Source organism: Pleurodeles waltl, chromosome 4_1, assembly GCF_031143425.1.
Source record: "Pleurodeles waltl isolate 20211129_DDA chromosome 4_1, aPleWal1.hap1.20221129, whole genome shotgun sequence".
Lineage (NCBI taxonomy): Eukaryota > Metazoa > Chordata > Amphibia > Caudata > Salamandridae > Pleurodeles > Pleurodeles waltl.
In genome coordinates this window covers 638,309,662-638,323,534 of record NC_090442.1, presented here as the reverse complement: position 1 = coordinate 638,323,534, position 13,873 = coordinate 638,309,662, and positions in this window count along the sequence as shown.

The window sequence follows — 13,873 nt, the reverse complement described above, 5'->3', positions numbered from 1 at the left end:
AGGGTCATTTTAGTTTTATATTGTTTCCCTAGTGGTTCAGAAAAGGAAGAAAGTTAATCAGAACATCCACTGTAAGAAGGGCGGATGGTCTGATGTGCTTACACCGAAAGCCCAAGTGTGTTGGGCCTTCGGTGTAAGTTTTCTGCAGGTAGAGCCAGTGGGTACAATGCTGGCTGAAATATGAATGTCTGTATGACTCTCAATAAACTGTGTAGGCCATCATTTTGGTGGACAGGATACTCTGCAGGGTTTTGTTTTTGTGAAGCCTTTTGAATATTATGGTTTCAGAGTAGGAAGTATGCTATAAAGTCAAGATGGTCTAGTACTTGGAGTTCATGGTAGAGGAATACTTTATTACTTAGTATGAATATTTTGTTTAATTTAGACAGGTTATATTTCAGGGTTTGGTCTAGGCATTACATTTTCTCAGATTCTGGAAGTTATGTTTCTTTTGTAGGATTGCAATAAAGTGATAGATGGCAAGGTGGGGTGTATCTGTAGGAGCTTGGAAGGAGTCATGCCATCCTTCCGTGGCATAACTAGTTTTTGTCTCTTTGTTTAGAGCACTGTTTTAAACATTCCACCACTCTATTCAAAGTTTACATGGAGTATGTATTATGAGTGATTCAGACAACCAACCCAAGTGTCCTCAGAACAGCTGAGGAGTGGGGTTAGTTTCTCCTTTATTGTCTTTCTAAAAAGTAGAGTGTCTTACAAAGGGCCTCATTACGAGTTTGGTGGTCTGTTGACTGACATGGACCGCCGGCGGGTTGGTGGTCAGATCGCCAGATTAGGAATCAGGTGGGCCTATGGAGCAAAGACCGCCGCGGTCCCATCGGCACCTCCAGGTAGCACAGACGCTGCGGTCAAGAGGCAGCACAAACTGGCCTTTGTTGCCGCCGGACACATTACGAGGTCGCACACCGCCAATGCGACCATAGCGGTCCAACTTCCACATCTCAGCAGGCGGAAATGGACAATAAATGGAAACACTCACCTGCATTAGCCTCACACATCTGCGGTCACCATGGAACCCATCACGCACGTCCTGCCACTGTTGTTGATCATCGATGGAGCACAAAATCAACGCTGCCGTGAGCACAATCAACCGTAAGTACATACACCTACCTGTGCCGTTAAGCTGAACAACAGATTGTTGCACCATGGTCTACTTCATCTGGGGGTCACGCTATGGGCACCAAGTGCACGTCTCATCATGCACACAGTCAAAATCATACATAAAGATGGACTCATTCACAGTCACAATACGCCCCCTTTGGGCAGGTCACACACACTGCACTGCAACATCATCTCAGGCACAGGGATAGTGAAGGTTACACAACATTGTCTCACACATCACCAACAACACACCAACATCACATATACAAAGGCAACTCACATATTCACATTCCTCATAAGCCATGGACTGTCGTCACATACAACACACAAATGTATGGATGTGGCATGGAACACAAACAGCGCTACCATTAAACAACCCTGCAGTAGACACACACATCACAGCACAATGGTAGGAAAATGGCTTGCACAATAGAAAGAGAGACAAATAGAGAAAGAGTACTATCCTAACAATACAGATAGGAATGGGGGCATCAGGAGCACACAGGAAAGGAGGCTGCATTGGGGCACATATCACTTTGCCCATGCCCCTTAAACCACATTTGCACAGGAAATGGCCCTACATGTGTCTCAGGGACAAACAATACTAGACCCAAATGACATGACCATCTACCCAATGTAGAAGTGCAAGTCAACAAAACACATATAACTCCAACTGCATGGAACATGCATCTACAGGAACTATCTGCAAGGGACACACAGATAAATGGAGACACACACGGTCAAATGCAAACAAAGCTAGCACAACTGACAAACAATAGATTAATCCATAACCCTTATCAGGGGGACAAGTCTAACACCATACATGATCACATTGGCCAACACAAGATGAAATATTTACCATAACAAACAGTACACAATGCTGTGACACCACCATTGCATTTACACCCACATATCCATACAGTCAACACATACCTTTTTCTTGGGGGACACCAGGACTGCCTACTGCAAACAAGAGCAAATGGATCAGCAAGCAGGCTGAACCACACACAACTATGGGCACACAACACAAGTTACTAGGGAACAACATTATGCCAGTGAAGGGAATTGCAGGACAAATGTGTATCCAAAACAAAACAACTCTTTGGGTTTATTAAATAGGGGAATTAAAAAGTCCACTGCAATTGGCCAGTCCACAATAGCACGGTGTTGTGCCAACACTTGACTCTTACCTGTCAGGGAACCTCTACAGCAAGAGGCATCCAGGGGGCTGGCAGGCACCTCAGGGATCATTCTGGGGAGGGTGGATCCAAATTGGGAGGGGGGTTTGAACTTGGGCTTGGGAGGGATGGTCTTCCTTTTTGGGAGGGGTGGTCTTCTTCGGGGCGAGAGGTATGGGTGCTTTCATGGGGGCAGGGGAGGCCTTGCAGGTGGAAGGGAGGGTCTGGGAGCTGGGGGGGGATCTTGGGTTTGTGACAGGAGGTGGAGAGAACAGGGCAAAGGTCCAGTTCAAACACAATAACGTTCTTAGGGACACGGGACGGTCAACAGAAGGGGGTTGCGATCTGGAGCTTAAGGGAGTGGTTGTCTGCTGTGTTGGTGATGTTGTCGGTGTATGCTTCTGGGAGGTATGCTTGTGTTTGGTGGGTGTCTGTTGGGTGGGTGAGTGTGGGCGTTTGTGCATCTTGGGGGACTGGGAGGTGGATGTACTGGGGGATGGGTGTGGTGGGTGTGTCAGTGACTGTTGATGTGGTGCCTGGGGGTATGATGGATATTGTGGGTGTGATGCTGGGGGTGGTCGGGGTGTCCAGGGAAGTTATGACTGTTGTTGTGTCTGTGTGTCTGTGGGTGGCTGTTGTTTGCTTGTGTGCAGGGTGTTTTGTGGTGCTTCTGTTTGTGTGTGTTCCTCTTGTATGTTCATGTGGATGCGTGCAGATCTGTCTGTGTGCTTTGGCTAGGTAGGGTACAGGGGGATTTGGATTGAGAAGAGGGAAGTGGAGGTGGGACGGAAGGGGGGGGGTGACTGGCTGCCATCAGTGAGGAGTCCAGAGCCTGAAAAGATTTCTGTAGGCCAGCCATTGTACCATGAATGCCTTCCAGTAAGGCATTTGTTTGTTGTAGCTGACGTGCCAATCCCAGGTTGGCATTCACAATAGCTGACTGACCCACAGAGATACTTTTCAGGAGGTCAATAGCCTCCTCACTGAGGGCAGCAAGGGTAACAGAGGCCTGGGGCAGAGGTGTCTGCAGCCAAGGAGACGCCCACCCTCTTGGGTGAGCAGGCATGTCCAACTTGGTGGGGAGCAACAGGGATGCTGGCGATAGAACAGGGGCTGGGATACAAGGATGGTACAGGGGGATGCCCCGATGGGTCTGCCACCACTAGGGAGTGGCCACTGGAGGAACAACCCGATGATGATGAGGGTGATGTTGCGGTCTCCCCCATTGATCTCCTCTTACCCTTCAGGCCACTGGGTCCATCTGTGTTGGTGGTATCTTGACCCGAGGTCCCACGGCCATATGCTTCCCCACTTGGCTGTGACCCATCTCCTTCACTTGCCAGCGCTGATGCTGCAAATGCAAAGAGAAATAGGACATGCCCATATTTACACTTGAACGACAGCTCTGATTAGCAAACATTACCATGATGTCAAGTAGGCCCCAGCAACAAACTTCACCTAAGTGACCCATACATGTGCACTACAAAATGTATGCATGCCATATGAAATGTCAACTGTTGACCACAGGAAAACAGGATTTCACAATACTACAACTACATGGCTGAAGTTTGTGAAATCACAATAACCATTCAACCACTAGGAGACACGTTCACCCTCAAAGCTTTACCCCATGGAGCACACCTCAGTCATCTGTTGGCATACAATAGCCATATGCAAAATGCATTTCCACAGATCCCACACAAGGTCATGCACACACCTATTTGTCACATACATGATGACCCAACAATAAGAAACGATGATACAAAATCCTGCCACGTTGATGACAAGAGGACAATATCCTGGAGAAGGTGGCTTGGAAATACCCATTTCACACTAGAAACATCAACAATGCACACTTCACCAAGTGATATTTGTCCCAATAGAGTCATGGAGGTAGTATAAATGTTGCTCAGATAGGCCACACATGTGGCATAGAAATGAACACTGCAGACATTATAGCCCTCATTACAACCCTGGCGGTCAGTGATAAAGTGGCAGTAATACCGCCAACAGGCTGGCGGTAATTACTGTCAAATTACGACCATGGCGATGAGAACTCAGATAGACAGCCACTTTACCACACTGACCGCCAGGGCAAAAACAACAGCCACCACGGCGGTAGCTGCCTACAGCCAGACGGAAGTCAATGTCCCCCCCACCGTATTAAGACCCTACAATCCGCCACCTTTTCCGGGGCGGTACTAATGACATCAAAAGCCTGGCAGAAACACTGCACAGAAGTGAAAGGACTCACCATTGGAGACACATGGAACAACCAAGCCACCATGGAGCCCAAGCTGCATGTCTTCCCAATGCTCTTCTACATGCTGCTCCACCACGAACACCAATGACGACGAACACGACGACGGTGAGTGCAGCCATACAGCACACAAGTGAGGGGGGAAAAAAAGTTAGCAACACGCACACGCAACACCCCCACCCCCAACACCATACTCACAATCAGCTGCATTACCAAAACATTTGTACCCCCTACCTCAGATGAAAAATGCAAGGACAACATAAATTTACCAAAGTGAGTGTAATAAGATCAACACAGTAGAAATAAGAAATATGCAATGTAACTGGTATATGCAAATGTACAATTCAAGGGTCACTGGCCAGACCTCAGTGTGTGTGGGCCACAGGCCAAAGTCCAAGGCCCCACTTGTCACCTGCACCAACACGGAGAGAACACTGCAGGGGCATCAGTTGGAAAATAGGCAGGCACCTCAGGGGGACAAGGTACGAGGGGCACCTCAGCCGGCAGATGGAACAAGACCACTGGTTCTGGAGGGGGGCAACATGCCCTGTGCTTGGTCCTGGGGAGTGCAAGGCCACAGTCTCTCAAGTGGGTGATTTGCCCACATGCTCTGGAGGGGGCAACATGCCCCATGCTTGGTCCTGGGGAGTGCAAGGGCACAGTCTCTCAAGTGGGTGATTTGCCCACATGCTCTGGAGGGGGCAACATGCCCCGTTCTTGGTCCTGGGGTGTGCAAGGCCACAGTCTCTCAAGTGGGTGATTTGCCCACATGCTCTTCTGGAGGGTGCAACATGCCCTGTGCTTGGTCCTGGGGAGTGCAAGGCCACAGTCTCTCAGGTGGGTGACTTGCCCACATGCTCTGGATGGTGCATCGTACCCTGTGCTCTTGATCCTGAGGAGGCTGGGGTCGGTGGGTGTCTTACCCACTGGTTCTGGAGGGGGCATTGTGCCCTGTGCTCTTGATCCTGAGGAGGCTTGGGTCAGTGGGTGTCTTACCCACTGGTTATGGAGGGGCCATCATGCCCTGCGCTCTTGATCCTGGGGAGTGCAAGGTCACAGTCTCTCAGGTGGGTGTCATACCCACTGGATTTGCCGGGGGCAGGCCGCACAACAGCCCATGGAGTCAGGACTACATACCATCCACCGGCGGTGACGGCTGCTCAGTGATGGAAGTGGTTCTGCTGCAGACGCTGGTGAGGCAAAGCTCCAGCCCATCCCCTGCAGCCTCGGATAGTTGCCCACTGGTGGTGGTGGCGGTGCTGCCGCTGCTGCTAGTGGTAGGGGGAAGCTCCTACCCATCCCCTGCAGTCTCGGATGGCTGCCCACTGGTGGTGGTGGTGCTGCTGCTGGGGGGAAGCTCCTGCCCATCCCCTGCATCATCGGACGGCTGCCCACTGGTTGTGGTGGTGCTGCTAATGGTAGGGGGAAGCTCCTGCCCATCCCCTGCAGCCTTGGACGGCTGCCCACTGGTGGTGGTGCTGCTGCTGGTGGTGTTGGGGGGACGCTCCTGCCCATCCCCTGCAGCCTCGGATGGCTGCCCACTGGTGGTGGTGGTGGTGCTGTCGCTGCTGCTGGTGGTGGGGGGAAGCTCCTCCCCATCCCCTGCAGCCTCGGACGGCTGCCCACTGGTGGTGGTGGTGGTGGTGCTGTGCTGGGGGGAAGCTCCTGCCCATCCCCTGCATCATCGGACGGCTGCCCAATCGTGGTGGTGGTGCAGCTGGTGGTAGGGGGAAGCTCCTGCCCATCACCTGCAGCCTTGGACGGCTGCCCACTGGTGGTGGTGCTGCTGCTGCTGGTGGTGTTGGGGGGAAGCTCCTGCCCATCCCCTGCAGGCTCGGATGGCTGCTCACTGGTGGTGGTGTTGCTGCTGCTGGTGGTGGGGGGAAGCTCCTGCCCATCCCCTGCAGCCTCAGATGGCTGCACAACCATGGGTGGTGGTGGGGGCTCCATCTGAGTCCCTGCCCCTGGCCCTTGCCCTTCCTGGCAGCAGCTGAGGCTGGTTCCTTGCCCTTCCTGGCAGCAGCAGGGGCTGGCTCCTTGCCCTTCCTGGCAGCAGCTGGGGCTGGCTCAAGCTGGGGCTGGCACCCTTTCCTTTAGGCTGCCTGGTGCAGGCTCCTTCACCCTCTGCACAGGTGTCCTGGTTCCTTTCCCACTACGAGTGGGTGTGGAGACTACTGGGCCCGAGGACAGGGTAGCCGAGGTGCTTGCCTGGGTTTTTGCCACCCTGGCCAGACATGAAGGACAGGGGGGACGGGTAGGGAAGAGGTCAGTGGTGGAGAGAAAAAGCTTCTTAGGGACATTGGGCAGGAAGAGGGAGAAGGTTTGGGAGCGGTGGAAGAGGGAGTGGATGTAGGAGGTGTCTGCTGATTTTGGGTGCAGGTGCATGGTTTGGATGCTGTTGCGAGTTGGATGGCTGTTGGGTGTCTGAGTGCTTGCGTTTGTGTACTTTAGGAGGGGGGGGATAGACGCAGTGGGAGAGGACACAAGGCCGTGGGCATGGCTGTTGTGGAGGTGTCTGCCAGTGAGGTGTGTGTTCTGCTAGGTGTGGTGGTGATGCTGGTAGTGGTAGTGGATGAGGATGTAGTGGATACAGGTTTGAGTGTAGACAGAACTGGGAGGGAGGTGGAGGAGGAGGAGGAGGAGGGGTAGACAGTGGAAATTAATTATGGATGTTGAAAATCATTGCACCAGAAGAAGAGGCAATTGATGTCCCTCTTTGCCTTTTTCAGTGCTGAAATCGATGTACAAAGGTGTTTTGTTGATTCAGCTGGATGTATTATGTACACACTACACTGTATACACGTATTGCATACCAACCATACAGCCCATTATATTTGCATGCACACTGTATGTACTGTGAAAGGTTTTCTCCTTGCTATTCACAATCGTATCTCACTTCTTTTCCACACACTCAAACTCTCCCTTTATACACACACGTATATACACATCCCCTCTCTGATTCCATCTGTCTCTCCCTCTGTTTCACACACACACACAGACAGCGTGGCTAATGGGATCGAAGATTGAGAGGGATGCCTATAGGATTAAAGATCTTTGGTTACCTATATTGACAAGGAATAAAACACACTCTTCCAGGGCAGAGGCTAAAGTTGAAGAGAGCCGAGCAGGAGCAAGCAAAAGAAACCAGGGATAGATAGTACACCATGTAGTGCATTAGAAAAGAAAATCCTAGTGTTGCTAGTTAGAGCACCGAGAAAGCAGGTGAGTCTAACCATATTTCTCATGTCACTCTAGACACCTACAACAACACAGCTGACACTCCCCACACTGGCACAGATCATGCTGTAATTCTCCAGGGGGTGGAAAGTGCACATAACTCCTACTGCCATAAGACGGAGGACACATGTCTGATGCCAGAGGCTGCATTAGCAACCCTGCCATAAGACACATAATGAAGCATTTTCTACAGTGTCCCCGAGTCTCACATCCCAACAGCAAACAATGTCGAAGGCTTCCAGGTCCTGGCAGCAGACATAAGCTGCACCATCCTTGGACCATACAGAATAGTGCACGGGAGGCTGTCCTCTATATCCATCAGTGTGGATGCTTGCATCGAAAAATTATTTTATACGGGAGTGTTTGTCCATCAGACAAAACTTTAAGTATGTCTAATATCTGTTTCCAAACATTAACTAATACTATAAGTGAATTGAGAAATATTTTAGCAACCCTAGTAACTGTAAACAATTTGCATTTAATCTCAAGAAAACTATATGGTACAAAGGGGTCTCAGCAGTAGTTCTTGTGCGTGATGGCCTTTTTGAACCACTCAGGGAGATGTGTCCACATTCTGTACTTGCTATAAAGAGTGTGGACATTTTGGGGGAGATTATTGTTGCAACGCCTATAATCTGGTGAATCTATGAATTGTTCTGGAAGAATCCGAGTTTGTTCCAGTTCATGGAACAAATAATCTGATCCAAGTGTATATATAATTGGCCCAACATGTGCTTGGCGATCTGGGTGGCTGCTCTATAGTCTTACCCATTAACAAGGTTAAGGGTCCAAATTCAGGCTTTCAAGGTGGGGGCAGGTGGATCGTTTTGGCAAGGTTTGAAAGACAATTTCGTTTTAATTCTGTTTTTAGTGACGTACGTGTGTGCAGGGGTGGCAGCAGTTGTCACTTTTGCTAATGTCTGTGACATTAATGCTGAGATGTGAGTAATCTATATATCAAAACCAAAATCTTCACATCCCTTGGTTGGCTGATCAAGTGGTGCCTGCATCCAAAGAGTCAAACATTAAATTAAAACACTCAGCATTGCTATTCTCTTTAATTTGTATCTTTATAAAGTTGACAGACAAACAATAAACTAAATCTCCAAGCGATGCTGTGATTGTAATATTGAAAAGCAGGCTTCTTAATTTCAACATAAACATCCGAAATAGAGACTTTATCCAATTAAACCTAGGCAATAACAATACCAAAGAAGCATTTGTAACGAAAATCCTACATTTCTAATGGAAAAATAAACTGAACATACCAGAACAAGGGGTGTTGCCTAATTTGGAATTTGGAATAGTAAGAAAGTTTGGCAAGTAAAAAAGAAATAACTAATTCCTGTCAAGAAGCAAAGACAGCTGCTCTTGCACTCAGAGCACGATCCTGGATGTTGGGAGGAGACTGTAGAAACAGAATATGGACCAGCAGGAAGGAACGCGGGGGGGGGGGTTCCAGGAAGGACGTGCAGCACAGTAGGAATTGAAATTGTCTCTTGAGTCATCCCTTGATGTTACCTGAGACAGATTTGGTGTCAGAAGTGGTGTTTCCTATTGAAATAAAACTCACCATGTCTCAATCTATAACATCAGAAGAGATGATACCCCAGCTGGTTGAAGGACAGCAACACCTACAAATGATACAAATGGTGATAGAACAAAAAAAGCAGAGTAGCTAGGGGGACAGGTAAGCCCTTCAAGCAGCACTGAAGAATCAGGCCACCTTAATACTCAATAACCAATAAATTCAGGGTACATCTATAATTAATATGACTGACAGACATTGTTGCTAGCTAATGGGTGCATCACCATGTGCCCAGCTCAGTGTTATAAAAATTCCAGTGGAAATACACGGTGGCCGGGCGACGCAATGAGGACACATAGTCAGTGGTCAACTGTTCAGGTGAGTTTTATTTTTCGTGCAAGATAAGAGTCCAGTAGTGTTATGTGTCCTATATTTATTATGTTTAGTTTCAGGCTTTCCTCTTCTTGTCTTCTTCTTCCTGGGAGGCACATGTGGGAAAACACAAGATAAAGAACCGGTAAGTAGGCTGTCCTAAGTACAGGTTTTATCTTTTTCTTCATCTTTCCTGTCTTTCCTTCCCCTTTTTTCCTGTCTGTCTCTTCTTTGTCCTTCTCTATCCTTTTTTATGTGATTGGCTATGTTTCTCTCACCTTTTGGGTCCCTTTTCTTTGTCTCCTGTATTCTGGTTACTCCTTTTCCCCTCTAGGGTCTTTCTGCTTTCCTGTGGGTTTTATTTGTTTTCTCCTTTCACTTTTCATAGTACGTCTGCTTGCCTCTGGTGAACCTTTCTGTGTCTGTCTCTGTTCCTGGGGTCTTTTTTCGTCCCTTCTTCTTCCTTCCTGGAGTTGGTATTGTTCCCCCCTCAAACCCCAAACCACGTTTAATGCACCTTTTATGTGTTGTCCCCACCACCACACCCCTTCACTTCGTATTATCCCCAAAGAAATCCCAGAAAACAAACATACAACAACCAAATACTATAGGTTGTATAGCTCCCTCCCATCCACCCCTTCCTTTCCCTTCCTCAGGATTGCTACACACGTGGAAAGGCCACGCTTCTCCTGAAGCGTGGCTGGAATTCTCGCTGGGCGCCTCCCACGCTGCTGGTGCTGCTCTGTGGATCTCTGTGGCGTTGTCCTGCTCGTCCCGCAATAGAGATGGCTCCTAGGCTCCGTTCTGGTGTGCTGCCGGTCGTCTTCTCCACGGCGATTTCAGGACTCTCTGTGTGGCTTCCCTCGACGTTTGTCCCTTTCTCCGTGGCTGTGTCCGGTTTTACGCCCGAAAGGGCGCGAAGCTGCTGGCTCTGCCCTTTGGCTCCTGGAAGTCGTAGGGGATTGGTTGACGGACCTTCCCCTTCCGGGCCAGGAATGGCAGGGTCAGTCTGGGCCACGACATGGGGCGGGTCTGTTGCTGTTCGCAACGGCCCGTCACAGACACTCCCCCTAGCGAGTGGCTGATAGAGCCGCTCCGTAGCCGGATAGCGAGAAAGGTAATCGGCATTGGTCATGCAGGACCCAGGGGAATGACGAACCTGGAAGGAAAAAGGCTGTAGTGAGAGGAACCATCTGAGTACCCGAGCATTAGTGTCCTTATGTTGAGCAAGCCAGGTCAAAGGAGCATGGTCCATCAGCAGCGTGAATGGTCTCCCTGCCAAACAGTAACCTAGTGATTCCACAGCCCATTTAATCGCGAAACACTCCTTTTCAAGGGCAGGGTAGTTTTGCTCCCTGGGTAACAATTTGCAACTGATGTATACTATGGGATGTAAAGCCCCAGTCCCACATCTGAGGCATCAGTTTGAACCACAAAAGGCTTAGTAAAGTCCGGGCAACAGAGGACCGGTTCAGAAGTCAAGAGGCGTTTCAGAGTTTCAAAACTCTTCTGTTCGGCCTCAGAAAGGGTGGCTATATGGTTTGGACTTGTTTTTCTTAGTAAATCCGTAAGGGGTCCTGCTATGGTGGAAAAGCGGGGTATGAACCGGTGGTAGTAACCCACCATTCCCAAGAAGGCACGAACATCTTTTTTTGTACGTGGAAGGGGTATTTGTGTAATGGCTTGAATTTTCTCTATTTATTGTTGCACCCGCCCTTCCCCTAGTACGTAGCCCAGATATTTGATGATGGTGTGACCTAGCTTACATTTCTCCGGGTTTGCAGTCAGGTTGGCTTCCCTGAGGGCCTGTATTAGTTGAAGTAAATGCTCGAGATGCTCTTCCCAACTGGTACTATAGACCACTATATCGTCCAGATACGCTGCTGCATACTTGTGGAAGGGCCGGAGTGTTCTGTCAATAAGCCATTGGAAGGTGGCAGGAGCCCCATGAAGGCCGAACGGTAGAACTGTAAATTGATAGGGACCGGAAGGAGTGGAAAAGGTGGTCTTTTCCTTGTCTTCGGATCTCAGAGGAATCTGCCAGTAGCCTTTGGTCAGATCCAGGGTGGACATATATTAAGGTTGGCCTAAGCGGTCTAAGAGCTCTTTGATCCGTGGCATCGGGTATGAATCAAAATGTGACAATGCGTTGACTTGTCTAAAGTCAATACAGAATCTGGTGCTTCTATCTGGTTTTGGTACTAACACTACCGGGGAACACCATGGACTGGCAGAGGGTTCGATTATACCTGCTTTTAACATGGCTTCCACCTCTTTTTCCACTATCTGTTTTTTAGCCTCGGGTATTCTGTATGGTCGTTGGCAGGATACTGTATCTTTAGTGGTGTGAATGGGGTGATGTATCAACGGAGTTCGACTAGGTATTTTGGAGAACACATCGAGACTCGTGACAACTAGGTTTTTGAGCTGTTTTAGTTGGGTCTGAGTGAGGGAAGCATTTAACTGAGGTAGGAGGGGCTCCGTTGCTGCGGTGTCAGGGACTGGGTATATGGGTATGTCTTGTTCGGGTTCTTTAGTTATGTACAGAGTAGGGTGGTTGTCAGTCGTTTCATACCATCTCTTAAGAAGGTTAATATGGTATATTTGTTCTCTGACGGTTCCCGGGGGTATCTCAAGCTTATAGGTGGTGGGATTGATCTGTTCTACTACCTTATATGGACCTTGCCACCGTGCGAGCAATTTATTTTCACTGGTGGGTAATAACACAAGGACCTTCTCTCCCACCCTCAGACTTCGGGGATTGCTTTTATGGTCATAGTATGTTTTCTGTTTGGTTTGGGCTTCTCTTAATGCATTGTGGGCTTCTTCCCACATAGTATGTAGGTTATCTCTCAGGTCTTTAGTGTATGTGAGGATATCTTTAACCTCTTCCTCTGAATCCTCCCAGTGTTCAGCTAACATTTTTAGAAGAGTGCGGGGTTGTCGTCCAAAGAGTAATTCAAAGGGGCTATGTCCAGTGGAGGATTGGACATGAGTGCAGATGGCATAGAGGACGAATGGTAACTTCTTTTCCCATCTCTACCGGACTCAGTGATGACCTTTCGTAGCAGTGTTTTAATGGTTTCATTGTATCGCTCGACTAAACCATCCGTTTGTGGATGGTACACCGAGGCTAGTATCTGTTGGACCCCCAGGGAATGACAGATTTCGGCCATTAGCCGGGACATGAAAGGAGTTCCCTGGTCCGTAAGTATTTCTTTTGGAAATCCGACTCGGGAGAATTCAGTCATGGCCTGGGATATCGTTTTGGTATGCATACTGGAGATGGGGATAGCTTTGGTATATCGGGTCGCATAATCGACTAGTACCAGGATATATTGATGTCCTTTAACTGACGGGGTTAAGGGTTCCACAATATCTAAACCCACTCAGGAGAAGGGTGTATCTATAAAGGGTAAGGGGGGTAAAGGAGCCACTCCATGGGGTGATGGATTAACTAGTTGGCATTTAGGGCACTCTTGACAGTGTTTTCTGATGTCCCCGTATACTCCTGGCCAATAAAACCGTTGTAAAATAGCTGCCTCAGTTTTCTCTCTTCCCATATGTCCCTCCCGTTATCCCCATGTGCCAAGTGGAGGACCTCCTGTCCATGGGTTTGGGGTACCACTAGTTGAGGGGATCTTCCAGGAGTGTTAGGACTGGAACTATACAACAAGTTATTTTCTATGGAGAATGTGGGACCTACCGATGCCTCATCAGGGGCTAAGGCCCGTTGCCATGCATTTTTCAAGGTGAGGTCTTGCCGTTGTGCTTGTCTGAAACTACCTACTGCTGTTAATACTGTTGCGGGTTGCGTGGCTGGTTGGAGAGAAACTGGGGTGGGGTGGGGTGGGGTGGCATGTTAAGACTGTTGTTGTTCCCTCTTTCGTTTCCTACTAAGTTTCGGTCTAATGGGGTTCTCCTCTACTTCTGCCGTACCATATGGTGCGTCTTCCCACCATGTATTGGTCAGATATTCCTGGCTGGCTTTCGTTAACAATGGAACAAAGTCCTCGTAATCCGTGCCAATAATCAGATCTTCACCCAGGGCAGTGATCACTCCCACCGAGATCTGCTCTTCTGCTCCTCTTCAATAGAGAGAGACCGTTGCTACAGGATACAGCCGTTGGTCTCCATGGACATAGGTGATCAGGACTTGGGTGTGAGGGTTCCAATGTT